This window comes from Lissotriton vulgaris, chromosome 3_1 (assembly GCF_964263255.1).
Source record: "Lissotriton vulgaris chromosome 3_1, aLisVul1.2, whole genome shotgun sequence".
Lineage (NCBI taxonomy): Eukaryota > Metazoa > Chordata > Amphibia > Caudata > Salamandridae > Lissotriton > Lissotriton vulgaris.
In genome coordinates this window covers 1,347,015,124-1,347,040,223 of record NC_141689.1, presented here as the reverse complement: position 1 = coordinate 1,347,040,223, position 25,100 = coordinate 1,347,015,124, and the positions used below count along the sequence as shown (strand labels likewise).

At 49.2% G+C, this 25,100-nt stretch overlaps 1 protein-coding gene across 4 annotated transcripts in view; it reads left to right on the top strand.

Moving 5' to 3' along the window:
* The window catches only part of GAK (cyclin G associated kinase), a 1,908,861-nt gene that overhangs the window by 1,181,695 nt on the left and 702,066 nt on the right, over positions 1-25,100 (top strand). The window lies entirely within an intron of this gene.

The window sequence follows — 25,100 nt, the reverse complement described above, 5'->3', positions numbered from 1 at the left end:
GCGTGCACTGCAAAGAGATAGTCCCACTCCACCATGTCGAACGCCATCTTGGCGTCTATTGAGAGGATCGCAGCTGGTTCTCGCAGTAGTGAGAGTCTCGCCACAACCCCATGCACCCTGCGGAGATTTAGGGCCGTACTTCGATGTGGCATGAAGCCGAATTGGTCCGGGTGAATCAATTGAGTTAAGCACGGCAAGAGCCTATTTGCCAACACTTTAGCTATAATTTTGGCCTCTGGGTTCAAAAGGGAGATGGGTCTATATGACGAGCATTCACTGGGGGGTTTACCCGGTTTCGGGATGGCTACAATAGTCGCCATCCGTTGGTCCGGCGGCAACATCCCCTTCAACCTACATTCCTCGTACATTTGAATAAGGGGTGTACCCAAGGACTCTGGCATGGTTTTAAACCACTCAATGGGTATTCCATTGGGGCCCAGGGCCTTATCCGAATGAAGGGAGCCAATGGCTAGTTGAATCTCATCCACTGTCAAGGGCTCGTCGATGTCCTTCGACGCCTCGTCCGTCAATTTCGGCAGGGGCACATGTTCGAGGGCAACATGAGCCTCATCCTCCGTCACCACTGTCGTAGGGGTGTACTCTAAAATAATCAGCTAGGACCTCCACTATCTCGCCAGGGCGGGTGTGGACGACTCCACACGAGTCAGTGAGCTGTAGGATATTTCTCCCTCCCCCCTGCTTCTTGTCCAGCCACGCCAAGAGTTTGCTAGCTTTGTCCCCGATGTCGTAGACCCTGTGTTGTGTCGCAGCAATATCCGCCACCGTGACTCTCCTTAAGTGGTCGGTGAGGCGACGTTGGTGGACCTGTAGGTCGTGGAGTGTATCATCCGAAGGATGTGCCATATGGGCGGTGTTGGCCCTCTCGAGGCCCAATTCTAAGTCCAAGGCCTCCCTCCTGTGTGCTTTTTTGTGGTTCGCAACAGTGGCAATGGCTTGGCCCCTAAACAGGGTCTTATACGCTTCCCATAACGTGGAGGGGGAGTCTACCGAGGACCGATTCTCCTCAAAGTGAAGCCGGGTAGCTTTCTTCAGGTCTTTACTTATCTGTGGGACTTTAAGATACCCAGGGAAGATCGGGAACAACCGCTGTCGTTTAGTGTCTGTGGTAGTGATTGTCAGAGTGAGCGGAGAGTGGTCCGAGATGCCCCTCGGCTGTATACTTGTCTCGGCCACAGGAAGATGCCCGTTGCCCAATACGAGAAAGTAGTCTATCCTGGAGAGACTATTGTGGGTGGCCGAATAATATGAATATTGTTGCTGGCCAGGATGTAGTGTGCGCCATATGTCCACCAATCCCTGTGCGTCTAGAAAGGTCTGGAGCCTGCTGGGACCGTCTGTGTGTGCTCGGGAGTGAAACCGGTCGAGGGTGTCCGTGAGCGTCATATTGAAGTCCCCACCTATGAGTAGGTCCCCATCAGGGAGGTCCAACAGGAATCTGCCAAGGTCCGGCAGGGCTACGGAGTGTAGCGCTGGTGGTATATCTACGGAAACTACATTTAACAATTTCCCCTCCCACTGACCATGAACTGCCGCAAAGCGGCCATGGGCATCGACTGCTGTTGACTTCACAATAAATTGGGAGGATTTCTTCTGCAAAATACCCGTACCACGGGACCCTGAAGTGAATTCCGCATGCACTATCATTTGATAACCTCTCCTATCTAAGGCCTTCGTGGCCGCCCCCGTTAAGTGTGTTTCTTGTAAGAGAACAAGAGCAGGCCCCTGTCTTCTAATTCCCTGTAGCACCAATCCCCTCTTAATCTTGTGCCCCAGACCTCTAACGTTCCATGACATGACGAGCAATGGGTTTGGTGTGGTGTGGTTATTTGTTCCAGCCATGAGAAAGATGGTGAACCATCATGAGGCCCCCTCGCCGTATGCGAGGTGGCATGTGGAGACATGTGTAGGGCAGATGAGACTCTTTCCGACATTCCAATCCCTCATCGTCCCAAATAGACCAGATGCTCTCAGTAGAATGAAACATACCAGTAAACATATGTGTGCATAGAACAAAAACTCGCAGGACCAAAGGGTCCTGTAGTGCAAACTCACCCAAACCCCTCTCCCCCCCTCCCTGCCCCCCTGCTGCACGGACTCAAAACTGCCCGCCCCCCCAACTGAGCAGAGTGCATACCCCATCCCCTAAACAGTGTACTTGCGCGTTGGGGTGAGGGACTCTCCGCTGCCGGCAGTCTCTCATTCACACCCTCGGAGGCCCTTCACCCAGTGTCCAATGGCGGGAAGCGCTTACGCGGCATTAAATGTCTGTAACAAAAATAGAGTCTGATGCTCATTGTTCCTTGAACTCCTCTTGGCCGCCTTCTGCCCCCAAAGAGTCGCTATTTTCTGGTCCACCTCCCGAAGCCTGGGAGTCCTGGCGGTGACCTCCATTTCGATCCTTCTTGGGTCGATTTGTCCGTCTCGGATTCTGACCCGGCCTCCAGCCTTCCAACCATTCCTGCACGTTTTCCGGGTTGTCGAAGAACCACGTTTTGTTCTCTGCTACCACCCTCAATCTTGCAGGGAAGAGCATGGAGTACGGTAGTTCCCTTGACCTCAGTTCCTTTTTCACATCAAAGAACGTACGTCGCCGACGGGCGACCTCCGCTGTGTAGTCGGGGAAAATGGCGATGGTAGCGTTCTGGATCTTAAGAGGAGGAGAAGCTCTGGCCGCCTGCAAAATGGCGTCCCGGTCACGGAAATTAAACAAACGGGCTACAATGGGCCTCGGAGCTGCCCCCGGCTTCGGTTGGCCTCCTGGTACCCGATGGGCCCTTTCAACGGAGAAAAGGTTGGACAGCCCTTTTGGCTTAAGTTCATCCGTGATCAGGCTCTCCACAAAGAGGTCCATGGCTTTAATACCTTCTGACTCCGGCATTCCAATAATACGGATGTTGTTCCGCCTCGAACGTCCTTCCTGTTCATCCAGTTTCTCCCGGAGCATTTTATTGTCCTGCGCCACCTTCCCCATCTCCCGTTGGAGTTCGGAGACGTCCTCCACTAGAGATTTCGAGACCACCTCCATGTTCTTAACTTTCTCCGACATTTTGTGGAGGTCCGCTCTGAGCAAGGTGACATCCGTGGAAATCATACCCACGGTCGTTTGCAACTGAGCCAGAGCATGCATGACATCGTCCAGCGTCGCCTTCTTACCCCCTGGGGTGTCGGACGTCTTGCCTCCCAGATCTTTCCCCGCCGGGGAGGCGGTTGGCTTGTCGGAGGTATACCGTTCGATGCAGGTCTGTGTGGCGCCGCCCTTGGGACCTTTCCCCGCCATACCGCTGGAAGTCGTGCTCCTCGTGCCCCTACGCTCCAGGATGTACGGAGCGGCGTGGACGCACTACCCAAACCAATTATATAGTGTTCAAGCCTCAATAGGGTGCGTCGTAGGGCGAGGAGCGCCGGTAATTGCCAAGTGTGCAGCACCTCCCTCGATCTAGAAAATGGCGGACGTCCCCTTCGTCACCGGTTCCATGACACTCAAAGCCGCCTGTGTCGACCGCTGGGACGGTCGGAGCGCCGGCGACAGTGCTATTGTCCACCACACTCCTGCGGTCTGCGTGTTTCGCTGCTTCTGACTGTCTGGGAGGCATTCGTTCTGCCGTCTCCCGCACCCCGCGGGCACTTCCGGTCCAGATTCCCAGGTCCGTCTGTACTTCCTGCTGGGCCACTCGACCAGGGGAGGCCCCGGCTTAGGAGGTCGGAGTAGGCCAAACCGCAGCTTCGACGTATCTCGATCTCCAGACGTCGGATCTTATCGCCGCTTGTCGCTGCTTATTTCACCCGGTCCTGGGCTCTGGTACCCTCCTATAGGGCTTAGAAAGTGTGTCGGATTATATATCGGATTGACGAAGAGGCCGCTCCAACTGCGAAGCTCGTCCCTTATGCTGCCGCCATGATCGGCTGCTAGCCACGCCCCCCTAGCTTGCCTTTTGGCTTTGGACTGCAAAGGCGCCACACTTGGCCCTACCGGTAAATGAGGGAGAACAGTTGGTGTAAATCTGGTATGTATGGAGGCAGATTTGTCTGCTATACTGGCGTTATCTTGTCTCGATGCAAATGAGACAGGGGCATCTCGAGATTTGTATGTCGTGTTTTGGATGGTTAATTTCCTAACTGTGGCTGTTAGGTCTAGGACTAAAGTTTTAAGGTCCCTCACCTGAGTCGTAAGTGAATTTATAATTATTACCAGCGTCTGGCCAGTAGCGTTAGGATCTATTTCGCTATCTAGTAAAGAGAAGGAAGATGCTTCTGGTGGTAAGACCTGGGGGGCCAGGTCGTCAGGTGAAATTATTACCTCAGCCAGGGTAGTGTAACGGTTAGTACAAACTATAACGGTAGGCTCTAGGTGACTCGTTTCAGATTGGGCCAATGGGGGGAGAGGTACATGAGCGGGCAAGGTAGTGGTCGACTCAGAACTAGATTGACTGGATATTGTATTGCTACTTCCAGTAGCGGAATTAGTGGGGGACGCTTTACAGAGCATCTCAGGTATACGGACCGACAGTAGTCGTTTACTAACTTCTGTGGGTTGGGTGGAATCTGCCACTAATATGCCCTCACACTCGTCAACTATTGTTTCAATTCGATCCATAACATGTCCCTAAGCATTCTCTTGCTTTTCTTAGCTTTTTTAGATTTTCTAGCCCCCTGAACAGCATTTACAATATTCGATCCCCGCTCACCCTGTTCCCTCCATAAGTTGGTGACAGGTAGCTGCGGCGGCAGGAGGGAGACCGGCAACAGGAGACCAGCAGCGGGGCAAAGGCGTCTGGTGGCTGCGTGCAGGTACAGTGACAATGGCCCCTAGAGTGTCCGCGAAGTGCCCGCTTCCCCGGGGCTCTGCTTGGTTTTTATCGCCTGTGGCCGCGCTGGTGACTGGGAGCTGCGGCGGCGGGAGGGAGACCGGCAACAGGAGACCGGCAGCGGGGTAAAGGCGTCTGGTGGCTGCGTGCAGGTACGGTGACAATGGCCCCTTGATTGTCCGTGGAGCACCCCCTTGAGTGTCCGTGAAGCGCCCCTCACTTAGCATCCCAGAATGGTTAGAGAGAACATTTTCAATATATCTGGCCGAGTCAGTCAGGTTTGAATGTGACCAGTGCAAAAAGGCCACCAGATCAGCATCCATGCCAATGTCTAGTAGAAAAGGCCATCATTTTGACCTATAACCCGGTCAAAAGTGACCGTTAAGTCCATAAATGCCATATACATATGTCCCTTTTTTTGCAATTGTGTGTTTACCAATTATCACGAGTAAATTGATACATTGGTCCACGGTCCCTTTTTCTTTCCTAAAGCCATATTGCAAATCTGTGATTACATTTTTGTCATCTAGCCATAGCGTTAGACGATCCAAGATCACATTCCCCATAATTTTTGCATCTGAATAAAGCAAAGAAATCGGGCGATAACGGGCAAGGTCGCCACTAGCACCTTTTTTAAAAATTGGTAGGATAACAGTAGTAGACCATAAGTGCGGCAGGCCACCCACTGTTGCTCCGTTGAAAATCTGGATCAGGATCTTGGCCCACTTCCCAGGGTTGGCTTTGTATAAGGTCAGCAGGAACCCAGTCTGGACCTGGCGCCTTTCTCCCAGCTGTGGCCATAATGGCTTTATGAACCTCATCCACCCCAAAATTCAATGGGCCCGTGTCTCTACTGGGTCCCAAGGAGTTTCATTTACCCCTAAGTCCACCCGTCTATAGATCTGTTCGAAATGTTTGACCCATCTATCAGCGGGATAATACAGTCCACTCTCGAGGAAGTGTTCATTTGCATTGAAGGGGATATTAACAATTTCCTAGAATTAGAGCTGTTAGACAAAACACAGACCTGATTTAAATCATGCCATGTCCGTTCCGTTATATTTTCTTGTCTTTGCTTAGTAGCGGATGTACAAGCTCTCCTACATGAATTCACTCATTCTTCATCCCTGGGTTTTGTTTGAAAGCAATCACAAGGGATCTATGAGATTTGGAGCACTCCCAATCGATCCATTTTTCCCCCTTAATGTCCACAGCCCTGGCCCTGATCGTTAGGTTAGTGACAATCAGCTTTACTAAATTACTATAGACGACTAATACTAAGCTGTCCTGTGTGCGGTTGTCGAGACAAAGTTCGATGTCTTCCTCCTCTTCTGCGGATATCTTGCCTAGAAAAGCCTTAGGTATTTTCTCCCACTTAATTCTGCAAGCCTAGTCTGTTGGTGTAAAACCCTATTCGATAGGCTTTTGAATTCAGCTCCATGAAAGACCTGCTCCCCCACCATTACCAAAATTCGTGGGTTATGATCGCTAAAGCTGCTCCAACAAGTGTTTAAGGTTAGTACAGTATGGAGCAAAGGAGCAGATACCAAGATTAAATGAATAGAGGAGGAACAACCCCTAACAATAAACAATGGAACAGACCCAGTTTCACCAGTATGTTCAAGGCAGTGCAAATTATTGGCTGCAAGCAGACTCTCTATCCGATAACCTTGGTCTGAATGTTCTAAGTGAAACAAAGGAACCAAAGCGTCCCAGGGTCCCTTGCCTAGGGTGCAATTGGTTTGGCAAAGGTGTATATTGAAGTCCCCCCAAATGATTACCTCATAGTATGGGCATCTCAACTCTCCATAGTGCTCAAGAAAACCCTCCAGTGTGGGAATATGTTCAATATCGTTTTTTCTACAAAAGGAATTAAATAAATTAATAACTAACAGAGTAGGAGTTTTGGTGAAGGTTAGTTCCACTGCTAATAGATGGGGTGAAAGGCAAGTCATCACCTTTGTAGTACAGACTATTTAAAGCGATATCAAAGTAAGCAGGCCTCCCTTTGTGCGACCTGCTGTGGAGAGGGATGCAACTTTGAAAAATGGGATGAAGCCATAGAGGACAAAAGATTCAGACGTATCCCATGTTTCCTGTAATGCGACTGTGTGACAACACCTTATTGTCACTAGCCATTGATCAACATCTCTTTTAGCCCTCAAACCTTCAGTATTTCAAGACTTTAGTTTAATGCTTAGTGTACTTGGCACAATAGTGTCAAACTTGGACAGAGTCCCTGCGGTTATCCTATCCCTGATGGAGCCATCCTATCCCCTGATTGTCAATCTGCTATCTAGACCCTTCAATGGGGCAAATCTGTTGACGAAGGAAATGGCTGAAGTTTTATTCATAAAAAAAAACTCCTTATCTTGAACTTTACAATCAGTTTCTATTGTTGTGTCTCATGAAGAGACATTTCCCAGGTGGGAGAAGGGGTCTTGTCTATGCACAGGTTACCAAATTTACAAGCTTTATAAATGTCAGACCAGGTTCAACATGAATGTATTTCCAAACACAATTTTTTTAAAAAAGTTCTCTTTGATTTATTAAAAATATTTTTTTTAAAACAATACATTATCTCATTTACATTATACATCTTGTTCTACACAAATCAATTTCAAATATTGTGTGACTTAGTTTAAAAACTTGAATTTCTAAACTTTGCTCATCAGCATAGTTCAAAAAAATCTCACTGTAGCATATTTTATAAAAACAGAGAACAAACAAACTGTCGACGCGGCGTTTCGGTGCCAAAGACAATCTTGCACCTTCTTCAGGACTTGTTCATTACAATGATATCTAAAAAAGACATGTTACAATAAATTCCATTAGATCCTGTTTGTCTGACAATTGCACATTGAATGTTTTACATTTTTATTACATTTCCCCTATCATTTGGTAACCCCGCTAGACCTAATTGGGAGTATCTTACTTCAGTTCCCAATTATACTAAGAACCTACACCTTAGCATTATTAATCAAAAACATACCTAGCAACTTTACACTTGTCACCAAGATGATTAGTCCTCAACTTGCTTGATGGGACACAATTGTAGTGGGCTGCAATTAATTTGCAAAGAAAGGGGAGCAGTTCAAACCTCTATCCCCTCTTGGTCACAAACTTCCAGCCACAAGGAACACTGTTCTTACCCAGGTTTCTATTTTCTTCCTGGCACACCTTTTCGGTCTTAGGAGCAAGTAGTCTCCAGTTATATCAGCAGAAGATGTTTCTTGTTTTCTCTTCTGTGTACTAGGGAAAATCAAAATAGGGGCCCCATTTTCAATTTCCCTGAATTTAGAGTATATTTGCTACGTTTTTTTCTCTTTCCCAATTTTTAAAAAATGGTAGATTTACCTTTGATATTTGATTCACTAGGTTTCAGTTAAAGTTGCTTTATAGGGACCATTTTCAATCCTATGTGAGAAAGAAATGTCTTATAGTGCATTTTCCAGACTCAAAATGGGCTATCTCTACCAGTTTATCTTAAAATTGGGCCTTACCGATCCTTCCTTTTGATGTCATGAGAAATTTGGGGGACGCCTCTGGGAGCTACCACTTGCTGCTTTTTTATCGTTGTTCTCTATAAAGCGATTTTACAATTTAAACTTCAAAACATTTTTTTATATAAAATTATTTTAAGCCTAATTTATGCTGCTCCATTCATTTTTTCAGGGCTATCTTACCTTCACTTAATAAGTAGTGGTCTGCTGATGGGTTAATTTCCTTCTTTTCTTTTGTTAAATATGAAAACAGGGACCACTATTATGGAGTATTATCAATCTACTGCCAACTGTGGAGAGATGTTAAACAATATACTTATCACTAGTGAGGCAGTATTCTGTGCCTGTTGCTACTTTTGCAAAGTTCAACTATCTAAACTTTCCTTACTTGTTTGTGGTAGCTGATCTGCATGGCGTCCTCCCTCTTCATGTGTGTTCTGTGAATAACTTCCTCTTTGAGATCGCTAGTTTATATACCCCCTTAATTGGATATTTACTCGCACCTGGCCTCATTGTCTGCATCGCAAGTCTGAACCTCTGTGCTCATTGCAAACACTGCGGCCATTTTATAGTGGGTTTTTTCCTTTGTTTTGTCTTTAACTTGTACACTATTGTGTGAATATTCTATTTGATTATTCATACGCCTCATCTTCTCTCATAATATACCTCTTCAGAATATTACTGTCCCGGCATTTGCAATTTACCGGGAATTCGCTAGTAATGATAATTAGTACTAGTCGAACTAGGACCTCGGTGTTCGTTGTAAACAAGGTGGCCATTTTGTAATGAGTTTTTATCATGGTTTTTTTTCATACATTCTACTTTATTGTTAAGATATACTGTTTATATCCTCGTCCCTTTACTTTATTCTTTTATTTTAGATCTTCTCGGAGTGTTATTAACCCTGTTTCGATATTTTCTGAAAAGGTCACTAGTATTGATACTTGGTAGTAGTCGCACAAACCCCACTTCGATCGTATCTTTTCTGCTATTCACTCCAGATGACCCAATCCTTTTTTTCCTGATAAAAAGGGTAACTCCCTCCCTAACACAGATATTTCAAAAAAGGGTAACTCCCTCCCTAACACAGATATTTCAGCTGAAGTTTTATTCAGACATTGCAGTGTCTTCACTAGTAGAAGGTCCCGTTTGGTGTGGGAACTAATCTCATTAGATGTGACATGCCAGTAGGATAGAAGAAATAGAACAGGACAACCTTATTTCCAGATTTGGACCCTTGTCTGCAATAGCGATTGGTCATGGCTCTTGTATGTATAGGGTGTCTTAGTTTTTTTTTTTTAATCTTTTTATTAACATCAAAGTTAAACAAGGCAATTAGCATGATCAAGCAAGGGTGATTCACATGTGCAGTGCAGACGTCATAGTACATACATACATACATAGTGTCAACATCACAAATGCTTCCAAGGCAGGTTTACACAGTTCGGCTACATTGCACGGGGGTCGTCAATCGGGGCAGTTTCGGGGGAATCGCAGATGGTGCCTCTGTATTCATTCCAGTTAGACCATATTTCTATCCACTTCTTTGGGCACCCCCTTGCCACGTACACCGTTTTCTCTTGGAGCATGCACCAATCCATGTCAGTTTTCCAAAGACTCACTCTAGGGGATGCGACCGCCCCCCACAGCCTAGCAATATTTCTCTTGGCAATAGCATATCTTAAAGTAACCCATATGTTTCCCCAGGCGGCAGGTCCGTAGGCTCCCACACGTTTAATATGCATCTCTTAGCCTCTAGTCTTAGGTCCGCTCCCCATACTTCCTGAATACAGCGGGTCACCCGGACCCAGTAGTTCCTCAGTAGAGGACATTCCCACAATACATGGTAGAAGGTCCCCCGCTCTCCGCAACCCCGCCTACAGATCCCATCCTCACTTCGGCCCATCCGTTGTAGTCTGGTACTGGAGAGATATACTCGATGCAGGATTTTAAGCTGGATGAGCCGGAGTTTGGCCGTTATGGCTACCTCCTTAGGTGAGGCAAGTGCTATTCTCTATTCCTCCTCGTCTAGCTCTAGCCCGTCAGTCTCCCATTTACCTTTAAGGGGAAGCAGCAGGTCCGGGGAGTTAATATTTATCTTTTGTATGTGAGTGATATGGCATGTTCGGCAAGGTGACCATCTAGGAGCCTGTCCTCTAGAGGGGAGGAGTCGGGGGGCCGTGTACCCGCAGGGATGTTGGCCTGAAGGGAGTGTCTGACCTGAATGTATCGAAAGTGTTCGGAGGTTGCCAGTTCATAGGTGTATTGGAGCGTGGCGAAAGGGACCACCCTGTCCGGGCCCCATAAGTCACGGATATGATAGATGCCAATGAAGTCCCAGTTGCGGAACCCCTTGGTGTTACCGAGCATTCCCAGTCTCTCCGAGACCCACAGAGGGGTTGCCATTGTTAGGGTGTCGGACCACCTGAGCTTGCGTTGCACGATGTGCCACAACTGCACCGAGTGTTTCGTGGGTCCCGTTAGCGGGTATCTCCCCGGTCTAGAGTAAAGCGCTGCTTCGAAGTTGCAGCCTGGTAACTGCCAGCGATCCATTCCGTATCCAGGGTCGTTCCCATCACAGTATGTACCCTGATTTATGGCTGAGAGGTGTGCCGCCCAGTAATACTTGCGGATTTCCGGGAGAGCTATACTGCCGTCATACCATCCCAGAGTCAGTTTTTGCAGGGATATGCGAGGCACACTCGACCAGAGCAGTTCTCTCTGTGTCGCCTCAATGGATGTAAAGTAGGAATGCGGTCCGGGTAGTTTTGCAGGGCGTACAGAAATCTAGGCAAGGCTTCGGTGTCTTGAAGAGTGCCGCCCGTCCCAAGAGAGAGAGTGGGAGCTTCCGCCAAGTGGCTACGTCCCTTTTGAGTCGCTGCAGAGGGGGGAGTAGATTTCTCTCATATCGGATTGTCGCATCCTTGGAGATGAAGATCCCCAGGTAAAGGAACCCCTCAGTGACAGTTGCGATCGGGCAGTTTCGGGGGGGTCAGGGGTGTCTCCCCTCAAGACATAGAGTACGGACTTGCCTCAATTGATGCTATATCCCGAGTTTCTCCCGAAGCTGGTGAATAGGTCCATGGCCACTATGAGGGATTTTCGTGGTCTTGTTAAGTGGAGGAGGATGTCGTCTGCATACAACGATAATCTGTCCTCCCACCCGTCAGCCCATCGTATCCCCCGAGGGACAGATCCTGTTTGATCCAAGCGGCCAGCGGCTCAAGGGCGAGGGCGAAGAGGAGAGGCGAAATAGGGGACCCCTGTCGTGTTCCCCGTCCCACCTCAAATATGTCAGAGACTTTGTTGTTGACTAAGACCTGGGCAAGGGGTGCTGAGTAGAGGAGGCAAACCCATGAAGTTAGGGCCGAAGTCCAGTTTGCGGAGGACCGCCATCATGTAGGGCCATTCGAGTGTGTTGAACGACATTGCTGCGTCCAACGATACCACAATAGCATCTTCTTGGATGGTGTTGCTTCTCCCCAATACGCCGTGTAATCTCCGGAGGTTGAGCGCAGTGTTACGGTGAGGCATGAAGCCTGATTGGTCTGGGTGGACCAGCATTGTCAGGAGGTTGTTTTAATTTAACCACAATGCAGTTTCTCTCCCTATCTTTTTTTACACTGGATCCAACCCAGCCCACTCTACTGGCCATAATAAAACGTGGGGATATATAGTGTCCGTTTACTATTGTGTTGTCACACCAGTGGGGGACCTTTTGCAGCAGATCTATTATGGACTCCCTTGTACCCTGCTTGATGGGTGGAACACCTGTCAAAATGGCCACTAAGGGAGCTGACTCTGGGGGTAGATTTAAGTAACCACTGTTCCCCTCTGTCATTTGAAGGAATCTGGTAGAATTTGGAATGTCTGGACTGAGCCGAGGCACATCTCGAGAGCCAGCCCCATAGACATCAGGGGGCCTCTGTGACCAAACTGCCCCCAGTTGTCTCTGCATTATTGGGTATTCCCAGACCCCTATGAGATCGAACACCCTCCTGTAACAGTTGTTTAACCCCTTGAGCTGACTGTAGAGTGTTGCCATGCCCCAAGAGCTTACGTCTGCTGTGAAGGGACGACCGTTGGTGCAGGTCATAACGTCTGAATAGTCCCTGCACCCACAGCTGCCTCTGGAGCCTCATCATTCTTTGCAGAGGGGCTAAGTTGTGGGTTCGAGGCATGTGGGCTGCTGACTTCATATCTGTGCATAGATCGACGCCTAGTGTTGGGTCCGGATGATCTCACATTGTTGTCCTGGAAGAGTCTTCGAAGTATCATGAGATAGGTGGCTCCTCCCCTGAACTACAGTGCGCATGGGCATCAACTCCATCCCCAGATTGTTTTTTTCCGCCATTGGGTTCGGATGAATATTGGTTCACTAAAGTTCGGAATCGATATAAACTTTCTTTTGGCCAAAAGGCCTTTCGTTTATCGTCGGTATTGTCTTGCGATCGGTGCCCAGTTCTGTTCCAGCTCAGTTCCCGAGCCGGACATCCAGAGGAGCCGCGTGGCTTTTCGGCACTGAAGGCCCGGTCGACGCCAGAGGCCTTATCGACGAACCATCATGGAACGGAGCCCGTTCAAAAGATGTCCTGTGTGCAACTCGAAATATCCTCACATCGACGTCCACCCGGTGTGCAACAAGTGCCTGTCGCCGGATCACGATGAAGCCAGCTGTATGGCTTGTTCCCGTTTCCGATCCAAGAAGACGATTCGACTTCGACGCGCAGCGCGCAAGGAAGCCCAGCAGACGGCACCTGACCCGGTGAACATCTTCGATGCCGAGGATGATGAGGGAGCAGAGCGGGAGGTTCGAGAGAACCTGTCTGATCCCGCATCGGAGATCGACTTCTGCTACGACGCGGATGTTGAGATGCTCGATGCTGAAGACGTCGTCGACGAGGTAGGAGACGACGATGGGGCCTTTGGGGCCATGGAAGATAGCTCAAGCGAGGAGCTAGGTCCACAAACTGATACTGGGGCCAAGACACTTCATAAGTCTCAGGTCGAGGGATCGCCACATGGCCTTACCCAAGATCTTCCACTGGGTTCTACAGCCCCGCCTTTGGGCCCGGCTTCGGACACTTCTAAAGAGCTGCAAGTTGCCAAATCGAAACCGAAAGAGAAAGCTTCGGTGTCTACGCTCCCCAAAGCACTAGAGGCGAAATCGAAACCGAAAGTGCGTATTGCTTTGGTCGGCTCGAAGTCCTCTGAACTATCGGCACCGACGAAGCATAAAGGTGTTATCGACCCGAAGAGGCCGTTAAAGGACGTCGAGCCAAAGACTGGCACACCGAAAGCACCGGTCAAGAACGTCGACCCGAAAAAATCGGCGCCGAAGACCGTCGACACCGACAAAGGACTCGGAGCTCAGAAGGTTCTCGAGCCTACGCGTCGACCGGACAAGGCTAAAAGTGGTACAGCCCTCGAGTCCACGCCTGTAGGTGGCTCGAAGGATTCCGTCGAGTCAACGCAGCCGTCCGCTTCCTTCTCGAAGCAGGTAGCGGACTCGCTGAAGCGCATTAAGGAAAAGGCTTCGGCTGTCGGACCAAAGGATACTCCACCTCAAAAGCCTGCCGGTAAACCTCAAAAGGCGTCAGCGCCCATCCACTTCACGCTGCCGCCGAAAGTGGTACCGAAGGCCTTGGTCCCTAAGATGGCCGTCGAAGCGCCCAAGAAGGTGTCAACGGAGCCGAAGCCCACAACTGTGGTACCGGCCACAAAGCATCGACAACCCTCGCTTGAAGAGCAACAGGAACAATTCATCGGTGCCAACACAGGCGGACTTTCTATTTATAAACGAAAGATCGCCCCGGAACAGCCTATGGAGTCGTCTAGAATCCCATTGAAAAAGAAGAAGGATTCTACTACAACACCAGTTCTTGTAGAACCTATATCTCCACGTGGCCAAGATGTCTCGCCCACTTATTCGGATATGGAAACAGGAGAAGGTGACGATGAGGAGTGCAACTATCCTGTGGACACTGATGCAGAAGATCATAATGAACCCTCGGCAGATGCTGCTGACCCAGGGGATCCACACATTGCCCCAGACACTCATGTGTATGCTGTAAAGACATCGCCTACTGAGGATTCAGCGGCGTTTAATGCACTTATTGAAAGGGAAGCCAAAAATCATGATGTCCAGCTCCATGCTGACCCTATTGAAGTGGATTTTTTGTTTGACACCTTTTCCACCACAGAGAGGACTGTCAATACTCTGCCTATGCTGAAGGGTGTCTTGAAACATGCTGGGGAGATATTTAAGGAGCCTACAAGGGCCAGGGTGATTAACCCCAGAATTGAAAAAAAGTACAAACCGGCACCTGGGGGCCCTACCTACATTAAGGGGCAGTTGCCGTTGGACTCTCTGGTTGTTTCTAATGGCCGGAAGAGGGCTAACTCACAAACAACGGGTGATGCTCCTCCCCCTGATAAAGAATCTAAGGTGCTAGAGGCATCGGGTAAAAGGGTGGCAGCTCAAGCGGCCAATATCTGGCGCATTTCAAACACTCAGGCACTCTTAGCCAGGTATAACAGGACCCATTACGACACACTGGAGACCCTGTTACAACACCTGCCAGATGAATATAAGGAGGCAGCAGAGATGCTCATACAGGAAGGGAAGCTCATATCAAATGCTTCTATCAAATGGCACTGGACACAGCAGACACCGCGGCCAGAGCCGTTAACACAAGTGTCATGTTGAGGCGACATGCCTGGCTCAGAATCTCCGGGTTCAAGCCAGAGATACAGACCACCATTCTAAATCAGCCAGTAAACCCTGATCATTTATTTGGCCCAGAGGTGGACATCACCTTGGAGAAAATCAAGAAGGACACTGAGACTGCAAAGTCTATGGGGGCTCTCCAGTCGCAGCAGTTCAGGGGTGGTTCTATTCGTCGCTCAAGCAATAGAGGTGTTTCCAGAGGCCAGCTGTCCCAGCAAACACAGTACAATAAAGGTGGCGAGCAAACCACATACACCAAACAAAGTAGAGGTGGCTATTGTGGAAACGGCGCCAAGGGCAGAGGTCGTGGAAACAACAGCTCCAGATCCTCCGCCACTAACAAACAGTGACGCCTTGTCACTGCCCCCCGACCATACAACACCGGTCGGGGGGAGACTCCAACAGTTCCTGCCGGTCTGGAAGTCCATCACCACAGACAGGTGGGTCACAATGCTTATCTAGTACGGTTATTGTCTGGAGTTAACATCCACTCCACCCAACATACCCCCAAGACACCGTCCTATGTCCACAGAGCATTTGCACTTATTGCAGCAGGAGGTACTCGTCATGCTGAAAAAGGGTGCAATCGAGCTTGTGCCTGTGGAAGAAAGAGGCACAGGAGTGTACTCACTGTACTTCTTGATCCCAAAAAAGGACGGGTCCCTCAGACCCATACTGGACCTCAAACCCCTCAATCAGTACATTCTATCAGAACACTTTCACATGCTAACATTGCAGCAGGTTCTACCGTTGCTCAGTCAGGGAGATTTCCTCGCAACATTAGATCTGAAGGATGCATACTTTCATATTCCGCTACACCCGTCACACAGAAAATACCTCAGAATCACCATTCAAAATCAGCATTACCAATTCAAGGTCCTCCCTTTCGGAGTAACGACGGCACCCAGGGTGTTTACAAAGTGCCTGGCGACAGTGGCTGCACACCTACGGAGACGGAACATTCACGTCTACCCTTATCTGGACGACTGGCTTATCCAGGCAAAGTCGGCCCAGCAGTGTGCCGCCCACATGTCTCACACCATTCACCTTCTTCACGATCTGGGATTCTCACTAAATTACCCGAAGTCCCACCTTCAACCCGCCCACATACGGCAGTATCTGGGCGCGACAATAGACACTCTGGCAGCCAAAGCACAGTCAAATTCAGTGAGGATCAACAGCATTCAATCGCTGATACAGAAATTCAGACCTCGACATTCGCTTCAGGCATGAGTGTTCATGCAGTTGATAGGCATGATGGCCTCCTGCATCTTCATAGTCCCGCACGCGAGACTACATATGCGTCCGCTTCAGGAGTGCTTAGCACGTCAGTAGAATCAGGCTCACGGACAGTTGAAAGACCTAGTGTTGGTAACCGGTCGTGCATACAACTCTGTGCATTGGTGAAATCCACAAAACCTTTGCAGGGGACAACCGTTCCAGGAGCCTGTGTCACAGATGATTCCGACGACGGACGCATCTCTCCAGGGTTGGGGAGCTCATGTACTCCACTACACTGTGCAGGGACTATGGACAACACAGCAAAAGAAGATGCACATCAACCTTCTAGAGCTGATGGCTATCTTCATGGCGATGAAGGCATTCAAGGTACATCTGTGCCACAAGGTCGTGTTGTTCCGGACGGACAACATGGCAGCCATGTACTACATTCAGAAACAGGGAGGAACACACTCTCCACAGTTGTCTCATCTGGCTCAGAGCATGTGGAAGTGGGCCATTCAGAGGAACATCTTCCTCATGGCGGAACACCTCCCAGGCAAGGACAATCAGATGGCGGACCTGCTCAGCAGGTACAGCCACCAAATGCACGAGTGGGAGATACATTCATCAGTACTCCACCCGTACTTCCAGCGGTGGGGTCATCCAGAGATAGACCTGTTCGCCACAAAGGAAAATGCCAAATGCCGAAGCTTTGCCGCCAGGTTCCCACACTCAGTCGCAGGGCAATGCGATATGGATGAACTGGTCAGGCATATTTGCGTACGCTTTTCCCCCAGCCCCTCTAATACCGCTGGTGGCACGCAAGCTGAAGCAACACTCGATGACGCTCATCCTGGTTACTCCGACGTGGGCACGCCAACCATGGTACACCACGTTTCTAGAACTCTCCGTGGTACCGCATCAAAGGCTGCACCTCACACCCAGGCTTTTGACGCAGAGCCATGGCAACATTCAGCACCCAGATCCGCAACAGCTCAACCTGGCGATCTGGCTCCTGAGGTCTTAGAATTTGGCTACCTCAATTTGCCTCCAGACTGTATGGATATCATAAGGGAGGCAAGGAAGCCCACCACCAGAACATGCTATGCGGCGAAATGGAAGCGGTTTGTCATTTACTGTGCAGACCACAATATCAACCCGCTAGACGCTTGTACTCACAACATCATTTGTTATCTGTTACATCTATACAAATGCAATCTGGCATATGCTTCCATTCGTATACATTTGTCCGCAATAGCAGCTTATCTACAAAACAGGCAGCATCTCTCACTTTTCAGAGTGCCGGCCATTAAAGCTTTTTTGGAAGGACTCAAACGAGTCATTCCTCCCCGGACCCCGCCAGCTCCTGAATGGAACCTAAATGTGGTCCTCCCCAGACTGATGGGTCCACCTTTTGAGCCTCTACATTCCTGCGAGATTCAGTTCTTGACGTGGAAGGTGGCTTTCCTGATAGCGATTACTTCACTGCGACGCGTTAGTGAACTCCAGGCACTAACTATCCAAGAGCCATTCATACAAATTCACTCCAACAGGGTGGTGCTTCGCACTAACCCAAAATTTCCTCCTAAGGTAGTTTCGCAGTTCCATATCAATCAAACTATTGAACTGCCTGTGTTCTTCCAAAATCCTGAGTCAGTGGCGGAGAGGATGCTCCACACACTAGACGTCAAGAGAGCCTTAATGTTCTACATTGATAGGACCAAAGATTTTCGGAAAACAAAACAACTGTTTGTTGCCTTTTCGCCACAACACAAAGGCAACCCCATTTCCAAAGCAGGTATAGCTAGGTGGATCGTTAAGTGCATTCAAATTTGCTATGAAAAAGCCAAGTGCACTTTAACGATCCCCCCATGGGCCCACTCCACCCGCAAGTTGGGGGCCTCCATGGCTTTCCTTGGAAATATTCCTTTAGAAGACATATGTAGAGCAGCCACATGGTCTACCACACACACATTTACGAAACACTACTGTGTAGATGTGCACTCCAAATAGCAGGCAGCTGTAGGGCAGGCTGTTCTAAAAACACTTTTTCAAACTGCTGCAGCTGGCACAGGCGGCCACCGCTAATGGAGGGACTGCTATGTATTTTATGCACAGATATGAATTCAGCAGCCCACATGCCTCGAACCGAATATGCTACTTACCAGTATGCATCTGTTCTTGGCATGTAGGGCTGCTGACATTCATATCGCCCGCCCTCCTCCCCGGCGCCTGTAGCGGCTGCAGCACTCCTAATTACTCTTAGCATGGTCATCACTCACGGTGTTACACTCCATCTTTGCCGCAATGGCTAAAAACAATCTGGGGATGGAGTCGATGCCCATGCGCACTGTAGTCCAGGGGAGGAGCCACCTATCTCGTGATACTTCGAAGACTCTTCCAGGACAACAATGTGCGATCATCCGGACCCAACACTAGGCGGCGATCTATGCACAGATATGAATGTCAGCAGCCCTACATGCCAAGAACAGATGCATACTGGTAAGTAGCATATTCGCTAAATGGATTGAATACGCACAGCTTCAATCCTCGCGAGCCGTAAAATAATAGGAGCCAAAAGTGATTTTAACATTCCTCTAGTCATCGCTGGGCATCCTGTAATTGTAAACGCTGTTCCTGACCGCTGTGTGCCGCCCCTCCTCGCCGGACCCGCTTCGCGGGTTCCGTTTCGCGGATACACAGCGGCTGCAAATCAACAAGGGGCTTCATTCGACCGGCAGGGCTGCGAGGGTAGAGCGGAGGACTCCACGGACCAGGAGTCCCCGCGCGCCCGTTACCAGCTGGGCTCCTCTCCCTGCCGGCCCCGCCCCCAAACACCGGGAAAGCTGAAAAGGCAGCTGAGCCTTCCCTCACTGGATTCCTCTAGTCATCGCTGGGCATCCTGTAATTGTAAACGCTGTTCCTGACCGCTGTGTGCCGCCCCTCCTCGCCGGACCCGCTTCGCGGGTCCCGCTTCGCGGATACACAGCGGCTGCAAATCAACAAGGGGCTTCATTCGACCGGCAGGGCTGCGAGGGTAGAGCGGAGGACTCCACGGACCAGGAGTCCCCGCGCGCCCGTTACCAGCTGGGCTCCTCTCCCTGCCGGCCCCGCCCCCAAACGCCGGGAAAGCTGAAAAGGCAGCTGAGCCTTCCCTCACTGGATTCCTCTAGTCATCGCTGGGCATCCTGTAATTGTAAACGCTGTTCCTGACCGCTGTGTGCCGCCCCTCCTCGCCGGACCCACTTCGCGGGTCCCGCTTCGCGGATACACAGCGGCTGCAAATCAACAAGGGGCTTCATTCGACCGGCAGGGCTGCGAGGGTAGAGCGGAGGACTCCACGGACCAGGAGTCCCCGCGCGCCCGTTACCAGCTGGGCTCCTCTCCCTGCCGGCCCCGCCCCCAAACGCCGGGAAAGCTGAAAAGGCAGTTGAGCCTTCCCTCACTGGATTCCTCTAGTCATCGCTGGGCATCCTGTAATTGTAAACGCTGTTCCTGACCGCTGTGTGCCGCCCCTCCTCGCCGGACCCGCTTCGCGGGTCCCGCTTCGCGGATACACAGCGGCTGCAAATCAACAAGGGGCTTCATTCGACCGGCAGGGCTGCGAGGGTAGAGCGGAGGACTCCACGGACCAGGAGTCCCCGCGCGCCCGTTACCAGCTGGGCTCCTCTCCCTGCCGGCCCCGTCCCTCGGGGTCTTTAGCCCTCCTATAAAGCAAAGGTAACAACCCCGCTGCGCGGGAGCGCGCGGGAGGGCGCCGGGAGAAGCCCGGGACAAGGGCGGGACCGTCTGTGGCCGTCCGTGGTCGGACGAGGTTGGGTTGGGCTTAGAGCCCTGGTTCTCCGTACATTTTATTATTTTGTTACACTGTACATTACATTTTGCGTTATATTGTGGCACCATTACTAGCACCTAATTATGGCCCTAAGATCGGGCAAACAGCGCCTAGTGCATATTCAAACCTCTAAGGGTGTTGTCTAAGGCCCTCTCGATGCTTTTATCACCCGAGCCACAGGGATATTAGAAAAAGAAATTGAACTAGTTGAGCACAGATTGTCCCTAGACTTAGTTACTGGGAAACGTTCATCTATTGGTGCCCTGGCCCGTGTTAAAAGCCCTTTAACTAATGCTGCATTTAATTGTATCTCTACTTCAGAGACCGAAGTGATAGTTCATGTAGATGGGGACGGAGACCCAACATCCATGTCCAATGATAACATGGAATCGAAACCTGATAACAACCTGACCTGTTTAGAAGCGGATAGCCAAAACACGGAGGACGATGAGAGTAGCTTGTCCCGAACCCCACAATTATACGTTCCCACCTTACCCAGTATGCCCGTTTTGCCACCAGTAATTACCAACCATGTTACCAACCAGGTTTCACGGAAAAGAAAGCATGCTTCAAGCCCACAGGGAGAAAAAGTACAAAAACAACCTAAAATAGATCATGTTAATAGTCCCCCTCACTCCCAGACCATACAAGAACCCCCAATAGTGTACTGTCCTTCATTGGTCCACTCAGGGTCTTCTAATCCTTGCCCAACATGTTTCAGTAGTGACGATGTCTTGTTGGCAAAAATGGAAGCAATGATCAAAACCTTATTGCTTCCGGTCTTAGAAAGTACCAGGATAATGTCCGCTAAAATAGATGTCCTGGAAGCAGCGGTCAATATCAATATGGACCTCTTGCAAAACTTAACAACTACTAGTTTCAAGACAAGGGGCCCTAACCCCACAGGGGGTGCTAACCAAAAAGGGGGGACAACCACAACTATCCCCGTAGGGATATCATCTACCATTATTAATAAGAAACCACTAATAGGGGCAAAAACTCCAGCTGCCACATTGACTACTGCTAGCAGAGCCCCTACTAAAGAAACACCTAAGTCTAAACGCCCAGTGGCAACTAACAACACGCAGGGGGAAAAACCTCCAGCAAATGGTGCAGTAAACCAACCAAATAACACTCCAGCACAGACATCTATAATGGGTAGGGAGAGGAAAACCACTCACCAAGACAGGAAACCGAGGACAGATAACAGAAATTCACGACACCCTCCCAGAGTTAACTTACCTCCTGAAGCGTCACAATATACCATCGTTCTAACCGGAGTGGCCCCCCTAAGAGAGGGTACTAAAGAATCACAAGGGGATCTGCGGAATAAGGTCATTTTCTGGCTAAACAAACATCGCCCACTCCCCCCGTCATCTCCCACTGAAATCCTTTATGTAAGGAGAGTGGATTGGGTAGGTAAGGGCGAAAAAGATCTGGAAGGTGACTGTATTTTAATTTCATTTAGAGACCCCTGGGTGGTGGAAAGAATCCAAAGGAAAGCTAGATTTGCCCGTTTGGGTGATGTACAGACCTTACACCTTGGTTACTTTTACCCCCATACGTACCCAATTAATCAAACGGGCCTCAATCATTGGAAACTCAAAGGGGGAAGGCCCCGGGAGCCCATAATCCATCACCCCCATTACTACCCTCCTCTCTTCAACCATTTCGAGGCACTGTCAGATCTAGAATGGGTTGACTGACTATGTGCACCGACCCAGTCATCGAACACAGCTATAGCGAAGGGGGAGGGAGAGCACATCCCATTCAACCCTACCTCGGAATCAGTAAAGGAGCAACAGTCCCCGTTCCATAACAACATTAGAATGCTGAGGGGGCTAAGTGAGGAAGAGGCTTCCACTTCTAATATAGATGAGACCAGTTTAACAAATGCCATCTTACCAAGCTCCCATTCCCCTCCCATTGTTAGCAATAACCATGTAGAAGTAGATTCATTAATTTCACATATGGTTTCTTGGAACGTTGCCGGAGTCAAGACCCGCATGATTTCTGAGGATTGGTTGGACTTCATAGGTAAACATGAGGTTGTGCTCCTGCAAGAAACATGGGCCACAGCCCCGTTTTACATGGTTGGATTCACAAACTTTTTCAAACCAGCAATAAAAGGTACTAAAGGGCGGGCGTCAGGGGGACTGACCATTTGGGTAAAACAGGCCTGGTGTTTTTCAGTTTCCGAATTGTATGTGGATAATCCCGATATATTGGCTATAAGGCTGAGGGAAGCAGGGGGGCAGGAAATGCTTATTATTAACATATACTCTAGAGGCCTCCCTGGCGGACGTTGCCCCAAGCTGATAGGTGCCCTAGATACATTACTAACGGGCTGGAATAAAGGCTCATTTATTATAATAGCGGGTGATATTAATTGTACAATTGAACCACTGTACTTGCCGGAAGACAATTGGGGGTTTGAAGAAGATGCGACCTGGAAAATCCCCGAACTTTCCAACAAAATACCAGTTAAAGCAACGGAGGCTGCTCTGAATTGGACTGCTTTTTGCCTCACTTGGGGATTAAGGGCCGCTAACGGACGCACCAAATCGGACATTGGAGCCAATCACACTTTTGACAATGGTGTGAGGAAAAGTCGTATTGACTATATCTTCATAAAAATGGAATATTGGAGCCTAATGGTTGATATGGAAATTGTAATGCGTCCGGAAAGTGACCATAACCCACTGTCCCTGAAATTCAAAATGTATGGCATGAAAAGATTAGCGGAACCAGATCCAAGGGGGCAAGGGGTTGTAACCGTATCAAATGACCGGAGGAGACTGAAATGGTCAATCATATCAAATGATGTAATGATACAGGCCAATATTGAAAATGTGGTGACTAATGCCTTAAATAATGTGAGGTCTGTTGTCGTTGAGAGGGGTCAGGGTGAATTAGATAAGATCATGGGCATTCATGACAAATGCTTCTCTGAGCTTAAAACTATTCTCTCAAAACCATGTAAGTCTAACACCGGGCACCAGAATGCTCCAAGAGCAAAATGGTACAATAGAGAGTGTAGAGAGGCCCATAGTCATCTAATAGAGAAAGTTAAAACCAGAGACCTAAGTGCAGTAAAAGTGGCCAGACAAAGGTATAAAAGAGTTCAATGGGAGGCAAAGAGGGAATGGGAAGATGATTTTTGGGCAGACCTTTTGGACGCTAGCAAATCCAACAATCAGACCAAATTCTGTGATATTGTTAAATGTGGAAAAGACGGTGAATTTCGTACTCCGTCTAACAACGTATCCCCGGAAGTCTGGATAAATCATTACTCCTCCCAATTTTGCACAGTAGTTGTTGACCCTACGTCTGCATCGAATCTGCTACCTGCAATACCCCCTGGCAACGTGACTATGTCCTTTACAGAAGCGGAAACGGAGCTTGCATTAGGCCGAACCAAGAGAGGGAAAGCCCCTGGGTTGGATCAAATCCCAGCAGACCTTTTTAAACTAAACGTAGGCCTTTGGGTACCTTATTTAACTAGCATAGCTAATACTATAGCGAGAGGTGCCCATATACCTAAGACTTGGAAGGGGGCGGAGATCCTCCCTATACACAAAAAGGGTGATAGATCAAACCCAGGAAACTATCGCCCTATCAGCCTAATTGACTGCTTTCAGAAAGTTTTTGCCCGCATGATCCTGGCGAGGGTCCAAGGGTGGATGGAACTAGAAGGAATACTGTCCCCGCTACAGGCGGGCTTTAGATCTGGTACAAGTACCATTGACCAGGTTCTGAGGTTCTGCATGATCTTTTGGAAGGTCGTTATACTGGGGGGTGGCACCATCTTTGCTGCTTTCATAGATTTGAAATCCGCTTTTGATTTGGTGCCGAGGGGAAAATTATGGCAGGTACTAAGGGACCTAGGAATGCCGGGGGAATTGGTGGAGATGATTATTAGACTACACGAAGAAAATTTTGCCAGGGTAAGATGGGGGTTACAAGGGCAATATACTGACTCATTTCCGGTTTCACGGGGAGTCCGCCAGGGGTGCGTTCTCGCCCCCACCCTCTTCTTACTCTTTATAGATCAGGTAGTGAAATTCTTCGGGTCTACCAATACTGATGCACCGTCCTTGGCGGGGACTAAATTCCCAATGTTGATCTTTGCTGACGACACCCTCCTCCTTTCAAAGACCAGGGGAGGTTTACAGTTGGCTTTAAATCACTTTGAGGAATATTGCAAACAGAATGACCTTCAGATAAATGTGGGGAAAACTAAGTTTATGGTTTTCTCCAGGAAAAAACCAATACGTAGTAGTGTACAACTAAACAGGGTTAACCTGGAACAAGTTGATACGATGACGTACCTGGGGGTCACTCTGGTTTGCCGCCTGTCTTGGAAACCACAAATAGAGACCCAACAGCTAAAACTTGCCCAACTGACTAATTGTCTCTTGCGTGAGCAAAAGAAATCAATCACTAAAAGGGTTGTCCCCGCCCTACAAATCTATGATGTTAAAATTAATGCTGCGACACTCTATGGGGCAGAGTTATGGGGTTTCATGGACCTCTCGAGTTTGTATAGGATCCAGTGTAGGTTTCTTCGTAACCTGGTAGGGCTGCCCCAATCAACCCCACAGATCCCACTTTGCCACGACATGGGTTGCCTTCCAATATCGGACATGGCAAGATACAGAGTAGTGTCCACTTGGAGGCGCTTATGGACTTCGGAGGATTTGGCTCTCTTTGCAAAGGAGCTAACCGAGGTGAAGGCTATGGGGGGTTCGGAGCGAATCCCATGGCTTCGCTCGGTGAAAAGGAGCCTGTATGATATGGGCTTGAGCCATCTGTGGGTCTCGCCAGGCACGAACAACTTTCCCTCGAAAAAGGAATTTAAGGGTTTATTCTGGGCCTCAACTCGCCTTCCCTTGGCACACGCCTCTAGTTCTGAAAACTTGACGGGGCGCTTTTTAAGTTTTAAACTGGATCCAGCCCGGTAGGCATACTGGGACCTTATCTCC